The following is an 8,844-nucleotide window of genomic DNA, read 5'->3' as shown; positions in this document are numbered from 1 at the left end:
CAAAATGTCCAAACCTTTTAAGTAGCCTCTCAACATAATGCTCTTGTGTTAGCAATAAGCCACTATCACATCATATGATTTTAATACCCAAAATAACTTTAGCTTCTCCTAGATCTTTCATATCAAATTTAGAAGCCAAAAAACATTTTGTTTGAATGACCACATCAATGCATGTACCAAAAATAAGTATATCATCAACATATAAGCTAATAATTACATATTCACTATCAACAGTTTTTGTGTACACACATTTATCAACTCCAATAGTAGAAAATCCATTACTAACAAGAACTTGATCAAATTTCTCATGCCATTGTTTTAGTGCTTGTTTCATGCCATATAAAGATTTAATCAATTTACAACTTTGTTTTCTTGATCAGGAAGAACACATTCTCGGATTGTGTCATATAAATTTCTTCTTCTGAATCACCATTTAAAAAAAGCAGTTTTTACATCTATTTGATGAACAACAAGTTTGTAAATTGAAGCTAAGGCAAACAAAACATGAATTGATGCAATTTTTGTCACTGGAGCAAAAGTATCAAAATAGTCAATATTTTGTTTTTGAGTAAAACCTTTTACAACTAATCTAGTTTTGTATTCATCAATGGAACCATCAGGATTAAATTTTCTTTTAAAAATCCATTTGCAACTAATTAGTTTGGTTCTAGGTGGTAAATCAACTAATTCTCAAGTTTGATTTTGTAAAATTGAATTAATCTCATTTTGTATGGCTTCTTTCCAAAATGAACTTTCTTTAGAAGAAATTGTATTAGCATAAGTTAAAGGATCATTATCTACAAGATAAGTATAAAAATCATTACCAAAAGAAATTTCTTTCCTTAGTCTTTTACTCCTTCTTAAATCATCACTTTGTATTTCAAAATCATTTTTACTAAAAGGTGCATGAGAGATTGTATCAGTTCTTAATGGAAAAATATGCTCAAAAAATTTAGTATTCTTTGTTTCAATAATTGTTTTATAATCAAGAACATTACTTTTTAATACAAGAAATCTATATGTAGCACTATGTTCAGTATAATCAATAAATATGCAATCAGATGTCTTAGAACCAATTTTTCTTTTCTTAAATTCAGGAAGCATTACCTTCGCTAGACACCCCCACACTTTCAAATATTTTAAATGAGGAGAATAACTTTTTCATAATTCATAAGGTGTCTTACTAGTTTTTTTATAAGGTATTCTATTTTGAATATGACATGTAGATAATAAAGCTTCACTCCACAAATTTCATGTGCATTAGAACTAACAAGCATAGAGTTCATCATTTCTTTTAATGTTTTATTTTTTCTTTTTGCTACACCATTTGATTCAAGAGAATATGGAGGTGTAATTTCATGAATTATTCATTTATTTTCATAAATATCATTTATCGGTATATATTCACCCCCTCTATATGATATAACTTTTTTTATCCTTTTATTTAGTTGATTTTTTACCTCAATTTTATATTTAATAAATATCTCAAAAGCTTCATTTTTATGCCTAAGTAAATAAATTTTAGTAAATTTAGAATAATCGTCAATATATATAACATAGTATTACTTATCGCCTCTAGTCATAGTTTGTTTTAGATCTCCTAAGCCAGTATGTATTAAACTTAATAATTATGATTCTCTATTTACTGAAATACAAGTTTTCTTAGTTGATTTCGTTTCAGCACATATTTCACACTTATTAAAGCATCCGTTTTTAATACTAGAAATTAAACCAAGTGATTGCATTTTCTTAATATAGGGAATGCTAACATATCCTAGTTTGCCATGCCATAAATCAATAGAATCAATCATGTAAGCAGAAGAACTAGCATTTTCATTCAAAACATTGGAAAGGTCAAGTACAAAGAGTCTCTGATTGTAATAACCTTTACCCACAAATATATTATTTTTTGTCATCACGATCTTGTGATATTCGAATGACACTTTCACCCCAACCTTGCCTAATAAGGTCACAAATACCATGTTTGCCCTTATATTGGGAACATGAAGAACATCATTCAGAGCTAGGATCTTGCCAGATATGAGCTTGAGAAAGACATTTCTTTTACCAAGAACTTGAGCAGTTCGAGAATCATCAAGGTATATTATCTCTTCTCCTTCCTCTATTGCAGTATAGGAGGTAAAGACATTTTTGTTTGCACAAATATGCTTGGTAGCACCTGAGTCTACCACCAAGTGCTTCACACTAGCCACCATATTCATTTGTGAAATGACCGCAGCAATTACATTATCGGACTCATCTACTTTGACCAAGTTGACTCTTGGATTAGCAGGTTTGTCATTTTTCTTTGCTCTTTTCCTACATTGTGTTGTATGATGCCTTGGTTTTCCACAAATAAAATAACTACTTTTTTTTTGAAGGTGGGATGAGGAGCTTTGAGTTTATGATCAGGTTTGTAGGGGTACCTTTGTTGACGCTGGGTTCTACCTTGTACTAGGTTGGCTTTAGTTGCAACTTTCTTAGCTTTGGAGGCCTTTATCTCCTTTCGAGTTGTATCTTCAATGATGATGTGCACAATCAAATCTACAAGTGACAATTGCTTTTCATTGTGCTTTAGTTGTTGCTTGTATCCATTCTAAGATTCTGATAGCTTCTCAATCAGCAACCTAGCAACGAAGTCTTTTTGCAAGTTGATTTTTTCAGTCTTCAAATCATCCACTAGTTTGTGGTATTCATTGAGTTGACTCTTGATGTCTTTATCATCAGTCATCTTCCAACGATAAAAGTTGCCAATCACGAACTTCTGCTTCCCAACATCTTCAGCAGCGTATTTAGTAATCATTGACTCCCATATTTGCTTTGCTTCCTTATAGAGACTGTATACATCAAATAGCTCATTAAAAAGTATGCTAATAATTGTATGCCTGCATACTTAATTTGCATGTGTCCATGGTTCCAGTATCTTGACATCATCAGGCTTGAAATCAATTAGCGCAAAAGCCACCCCATGAACATCAAGGATTGAAAAAAAATACTCTATTGCCACATTTTGAAGTTTCTGCCATCAAAAACTTTTATTTTGGAAATATCTGAAAATGGTTTGGCATATGAAGCCAAAGGCATAGAAAGAACGATCAACACTGTGGGAGCCATGGTGGAACCATTGATAGTGGTGGTGGCAGTGAGGGCAGAAATAGCAATAGGAATAGTGGCAGTAACATTATCAACATGGGAATCTATTATCTTTAAGATTGTTAGAAAAAATTATGAAAAACAAGGAATATAAAATAAAATAAGTACAAATAGTAAAAAGAAATATGAGGCATGGTATCACTATCCTTAAAGATAATTTTCGCCCCTTCGAAGTATGAAACTCGGTATAAAAAGACTATAGCGGTTATCTTCCAAGATTCAACAGACTCTTCCTTAGTAGCTTGCACAAACTATTAAGGGATGACAGGAACAATAGAAATAGAGAAAGAAGGCAAAGAAGATAAGTAAAGAAAGCTCAAAAAATGAAAAGCTTTGGTGTGTGATAAGAATGAAGGTGTGAGGTTGTATTTATAGGCATAGAGTGAGGTGAACGTTGCACCAAATAAGGTGAATGTTGAACCAGATTAGGGAGTTGAGAAAAAGACTCAGAGAGTTAGAGAAAAACCTGGTCAGTCAGCTTGTATATTGAGTCAGATAAACGCTGAAGCTAAACCAAGTAAGCTAGGTAAAATTTGAGTATGATTCAATCAAGGCTGTAAGCTAGGTAAAATTTGAGTATGATTCAATCAAGGCTGAAAACTTTAAAAAAATTAATGCCAGCCCACATGTATATTCGTACGCAGAGGGAGAGAAATTTGAAATTTCTCAAGGTCTAGCCCAATCTTATGTGCGCGCGAGCCCGCTTTATTTTCTTGCTTGCAACAAGCCCATAATGTGTTTTCATATATAAAGCATTCACTTTTCATGTATCTTGGCAATGTGGGATGTTTGAATTTTATGAAATACACTTTTTTCCAACAAATAATGCCTTTACTCACCAATGTGTCTTTGATTGCCAGTCACCTTCGAATAAGCTGTCAACATAGGACTTAAATTTTGATAGAGGCAAGGTTGGACCAAACAAGTTTCCATTGATCGAATGGATTGGAATTGGAAAGGAGCACTTGATGACAGAAAGAAGCTAAAAAGTGATTAACATTAATGTTGTACTTATAAATAAGCTTGTCTTGAAAGTCTTTGCAAATTGCTTGCTTATTAATTAATGTGTTGAAGTTAGCCAATTGGTCATGTTCCCATCTAAAGATGTTCTTGCGAAGCTCGATGTTCCACCTCAAATCATTGCCAATTCAGTCATTAAACTCATCAATATTACCTTGCTTGTTAGTTGCTAAAGCGTAGATTCTAGGAAAGTTTTTCTTGAGAATGAAACCATCAACCCATTCATCCTCCCAAAAGTTGATGCAGCTTTCATTACCCAAGGATAGACCCATACCATTCACCACAAAAAAGTTAGGATCACAAACACTGAAAAGAGGTTTGGTGATAGTTTTTCATATACTGAAAGCCTTGCTCAGGTTTCCTAAGCACAGAATAAGTTTATTATGATCAAGACCAGATTTTTCAACAATAACTTATCTCTATAAGGTTTCCAGCTCATTACCTTTTCGCCACAACCATTTATTAAGAAGGATTTTATTTTATAACCCTAAATCAACAAGACCTAGACCTCTAAGATCATGAAAGTTGCAAACGACAGCCCAACTAACATGGTGAAGTTTACAGACAAGATTTGGACCAACCCATAAGTACCTAATAGTGATAAATTTTATCTGATACATATATAAGAATTCTAATTCCATCGAATCACTCTCATTAAAAAGTGATTTACTTGACTCAATATTATTTATTTAATATCTATCTAAATTATAGACATTTTAAATATTTATATTTTTATTATTATTGAAAAATAAATAAAAATGTAATACTAATATATATAAAAGTATGGATATCTACAAAAAAACAAGTTGACTATAATTTTTCAATTATAACAATAAATTAATAGTAATAAGATTTATTTGGTGTATAGATTTATAAGAATCTTAATGAAATTATAATAATAAATTAATAGAAATAAGGATTTATTTGCTCATTCCTTCTAAACAAGGACCCAAAAACAAATGCAAACAGGAAAAACGACAAATATAAGAGCTAAAATGCAAAAGTTGTTTTACTTGTTCAAAGGTCCATCGTTTTATTTATCGTTTGTGGGAAATGTAACCAACATTAGGCATATCATCATATTCAAATTTCTTCTTAACAAAACAACGAGCAACGAGTTGCAAATTTTTCATATCTAGCAACCCATAAATTTATTCGAAATTATTTCAAAAGTTTCTTTCTTTTTTCCTAACTCAAAAACCATCATTGCCACTTCTATTCTCATTCAATGACTTTATCTTGCTGACTTTTTATGTCAACAAAGAAATCACCTGACTTCGGAAAGAGAAAGCGATTTCAATAAAAAAAAAAAAGGTCTAAATAAGATTGGCATAAAACTAAAAACAGCCATTGCCTACCAAATTAAGTTTAAATAAAGATGTTGAGTTCAAAATAAAATTGTAAACCGTTTTACACTTGAAGGCTATACCTAATGCAACTCTGCTTTTATGCAATGTTAGCTTTAACATTCTAAACTCTGTACATATAACCTGTGTTACAATAATTTGATACAATTGAAATTATAATTCGAAAACCAAGCGAGCTCTCGCTAGTTGTTGAATTTCCCAAGTAGGAACGATTGAATATTAATATATGTCCAAGGCTCACGTTCCCTTTCACAATAAGTTCTTATTCTACAACCTTTAATCCAACTCTCTCCTTGTTTTTCAATTCAACCATGAAGATATCTCATTCATTCAAGTTTTTGTTCCTTTTGCTTTTACTCTTTCAAAACATCAAACAATCCTATCGACAACTTCCTGAGGGTGATAATGTCCCAAAGAATTATCACCAAATCCACCTCCCTCAAGTCACCCAATAAATATTATCGTTATAATTTCATTACGTTTCTTATATATGTATCAGATAAATTTTATCATTATTAATTTATAGTTGTTATCGAAAATATAATCAATAATATTTATTTATAATAACAATTTAAAAATAAAATAAATAAAAGTATTATGTTTTTATTAATAATTTTTTATCAATAGATAGATAAATTAATAGTTATCAACATTAACTTCCAAGTTGGACAAATTATTATAAAATTGAGCATTAACAGGTACTCTTGAATTTTGTTTAACTTAGTGCATTTACTCCTTAATTTTGTTCAATTTATCCATTTTACTTTACAATTTTGTTTAATTTAATCATTATGATGTGGCACAAAATTTTTTTAAATCTATCACGTCATTGTTGTCATGTCAACATGTTAATACCACATCATCATTGCCATGTAAGCATTTCAACCTATGTCATTACCACATCAGCAAATTTTGACACATCAGCATGACATAAGTAACAATAATGACAAAATTGGACGGTGTTAAGGGGAAGGGCTCAATTGCATAAAATTTCAAAATTAAGGACTCAATTAATCACTTTTGAGATAAAAGGATAATTTAACAAAAACACCATAATACAGGGACCTATTATGTACTTTAACTATTTTTCAATAAACAAAATTTATTAGAGACATGAATTGAAATATAACGGTTGAAACCTCTCATAAGTAATGTCACATATTACATATGATTTTGAGACATGATGCTTAATACTTGTTAAGTAAAAAAGAGTCATACCATAAAATTTGAGTGGGTAATGTAAGGAAACATCCTATTATGGAAGAGGTTTCATTATTCTAGTTAATTTGTACTGACTAATGTGCCTAGTTGGTAAATATTGTGGAATTATCATTCTTATATGTTTTAGGGATATCTCTATTTTGGATGCACATTCATTCACCTAAAGGTAGTATTTACAAATTAAAATTAGAGGACAACATATATAAACATTTGTGCAGGAATTGATTAGCCTTACCTAGTAATTTATTCAGCAAAAGGTGATAAGTGAGAAAATTGTAATAAATGACTTTTTTTTTAAATTTTTTATTTTATATGTGAAAGAGTTCCTAAGTGCATATCATGTGTTCAACTTAAAGGTATTTATATGATGATGTGCTTAGAGCTATATAAAATAGAGAATAAAATGATTACAAATGAATACAAGATATGAAATAAATCATTAAGAATGTTATTGACACCACCACAATAATTCAATATGTCTATCATAAATGAATGTGGAAAGAGTGTGGGATGGGAAGGCCCCTGCCCTCCTGCCTTTGGCTTTGCCTTAATAATAACTTAATGTGGATGTTGTACATTCGTTACAAGAATTATTGTATGATAAAAACTTCTACCAAATTTAATCAAAATTTCTGATGATTAAATATTAAAAAAGTTTTAAGAAAATCACTATGGTTATCCTTCTCATAAATGTAAACATAGCATGATATTAAACGAGATTTATTTATTTGTTGTCAATTTTCAATTTTAATTTAATTTATTAACTCTTAAGTGAAATATTTATGAGCTTTAACTGAAAATTTTCGCTTAGCTTCACCCAGTAAAGCATCAATTAGATTTTTTTCCCTTCTTTTCTTGTTATTTATTCTGAATAAAGAAAAGTATTTTTCTAACTCTAAAGTCGACAATGTTGAACCAAAATCATTTAATATATATATATATATATATATATATATATTCCATTTACTATTTTCGTTTCGTAATGAGTTTGAAGAATTCCGGAACAAACTAGCCATCGAATTGTGAATTCTTAATTCATTAATTAGTCTTCAACTCACACCAAGGCAACCCTAAAATATGACAAGGTCCTTCGTTGGTTTTCCGGATAGTAATTGCTATGGTTTTAGTAGGAAGAGAAAATAATTTGTTTGAGTATGCTAACAATGTGTTCATTTTTCCCACAATAAAACAAATGAAATTGGAAATATTCAGTAAGCTGATCTACTCTGCTGTAGACAGTTTGCACAAAAGAAAGTAGTTGAAAAGATTTCTACAAACATCTCCACTAACAAGCGCGGATCCAACCATAGAGTCGATGATTACAAAGGTTTTTCTGCATTGGTTTTGAGACAAAACTGGAAAGGGCAGTGTTATTGCTTTCCAGTTGCTATCACCAGCTGCCCTGATTTTCCAGCCATTGTTAGGGACCCCGCCTGGGAAGTAAAAGGATATTTTATAATAAGGGGAAAGATTAAAGAATACAAATTAATCACTTAACATAACTCTAACAATCGCACTTGTAAAACGGGAGCATTAACATGCATTAGTCTTTATTATTATATATGGACAGTAGATATTTTCTCAACAAATTCTACCCTTCTTTTCCAAAAAAAAAAAAGGGAAAACTTTAGGAAAACCAAGTAAGAAATGCTGATTTTGGTTTTTCCCCCTTCTTATCATAACTATTTATTGCGAAAATAGCAAGTGGGAATATTTATTTTTATCACGTTTTTTCGTTTGTCTTCCTGATTTTGGTTTTCTTTCTCAATTTAAATGTTGGTATTTAATTCTTCGTCCCAATTTGATTTACCCTCTAAAAGAAACTAATCAATGTCCATCAATCAATTTTGAGAGAGGAAGTAATCTCTTGTTGCATATCATATGATAACGTATTACATACAAAATAGGGAGAATTCTCAAAGAACAAAGGAATCATGAGTTGGCTTGAGGAGGAAAAAGAATCGAAAGAATATTGATCTAATTAATAGCTGTTTATGTTGCCTCTAAGACATGTTGCATTCTGGAGGTTGACCTTGGGGAAATCTCTTGGTGTCAGTGCAGTAGTTGTAGATCATGTAGTTCT

The 8,844-nt window shown here is 30.8% G+C and overlaps 1 pseudogene; it reads right to left on the bottom strand.

Annotated features, from left to right (window-relative positions):
• Positions 1-8,606: 8,606 nt before the first annotated feature.
• Positions 8,607-8,844, bottom strand: part of LOC110410581 (xyloglucan endotransglucosylase/hydrolase protein 22 pseudogene) — a 12,028-nt pseudogene continuing 11,790 nt past the window's right edge.

This window comes from Theobroma umbraticum, unplaced genomic scaffold (genome assembly GCF_002168275.2).
Source record: "Theobroma umbraticum cultivar Fairchild unplaced genomic scaffold, ASM216827v3 scaffold_56.0, whole genome shotgun sequence".
Taxonomy (NCBI): Eukaryota; Viridiplantae; Streptophyta; class Magnoliopsida; order Malvales; family Malvaceae; genus Theobroma; species Theobroma umbraticum.
The sequence above is the reverse complement of the archived record's forward strand: the minus strand, read 5'-3'. Positions and strand labels throughout refer to the sequence as shown.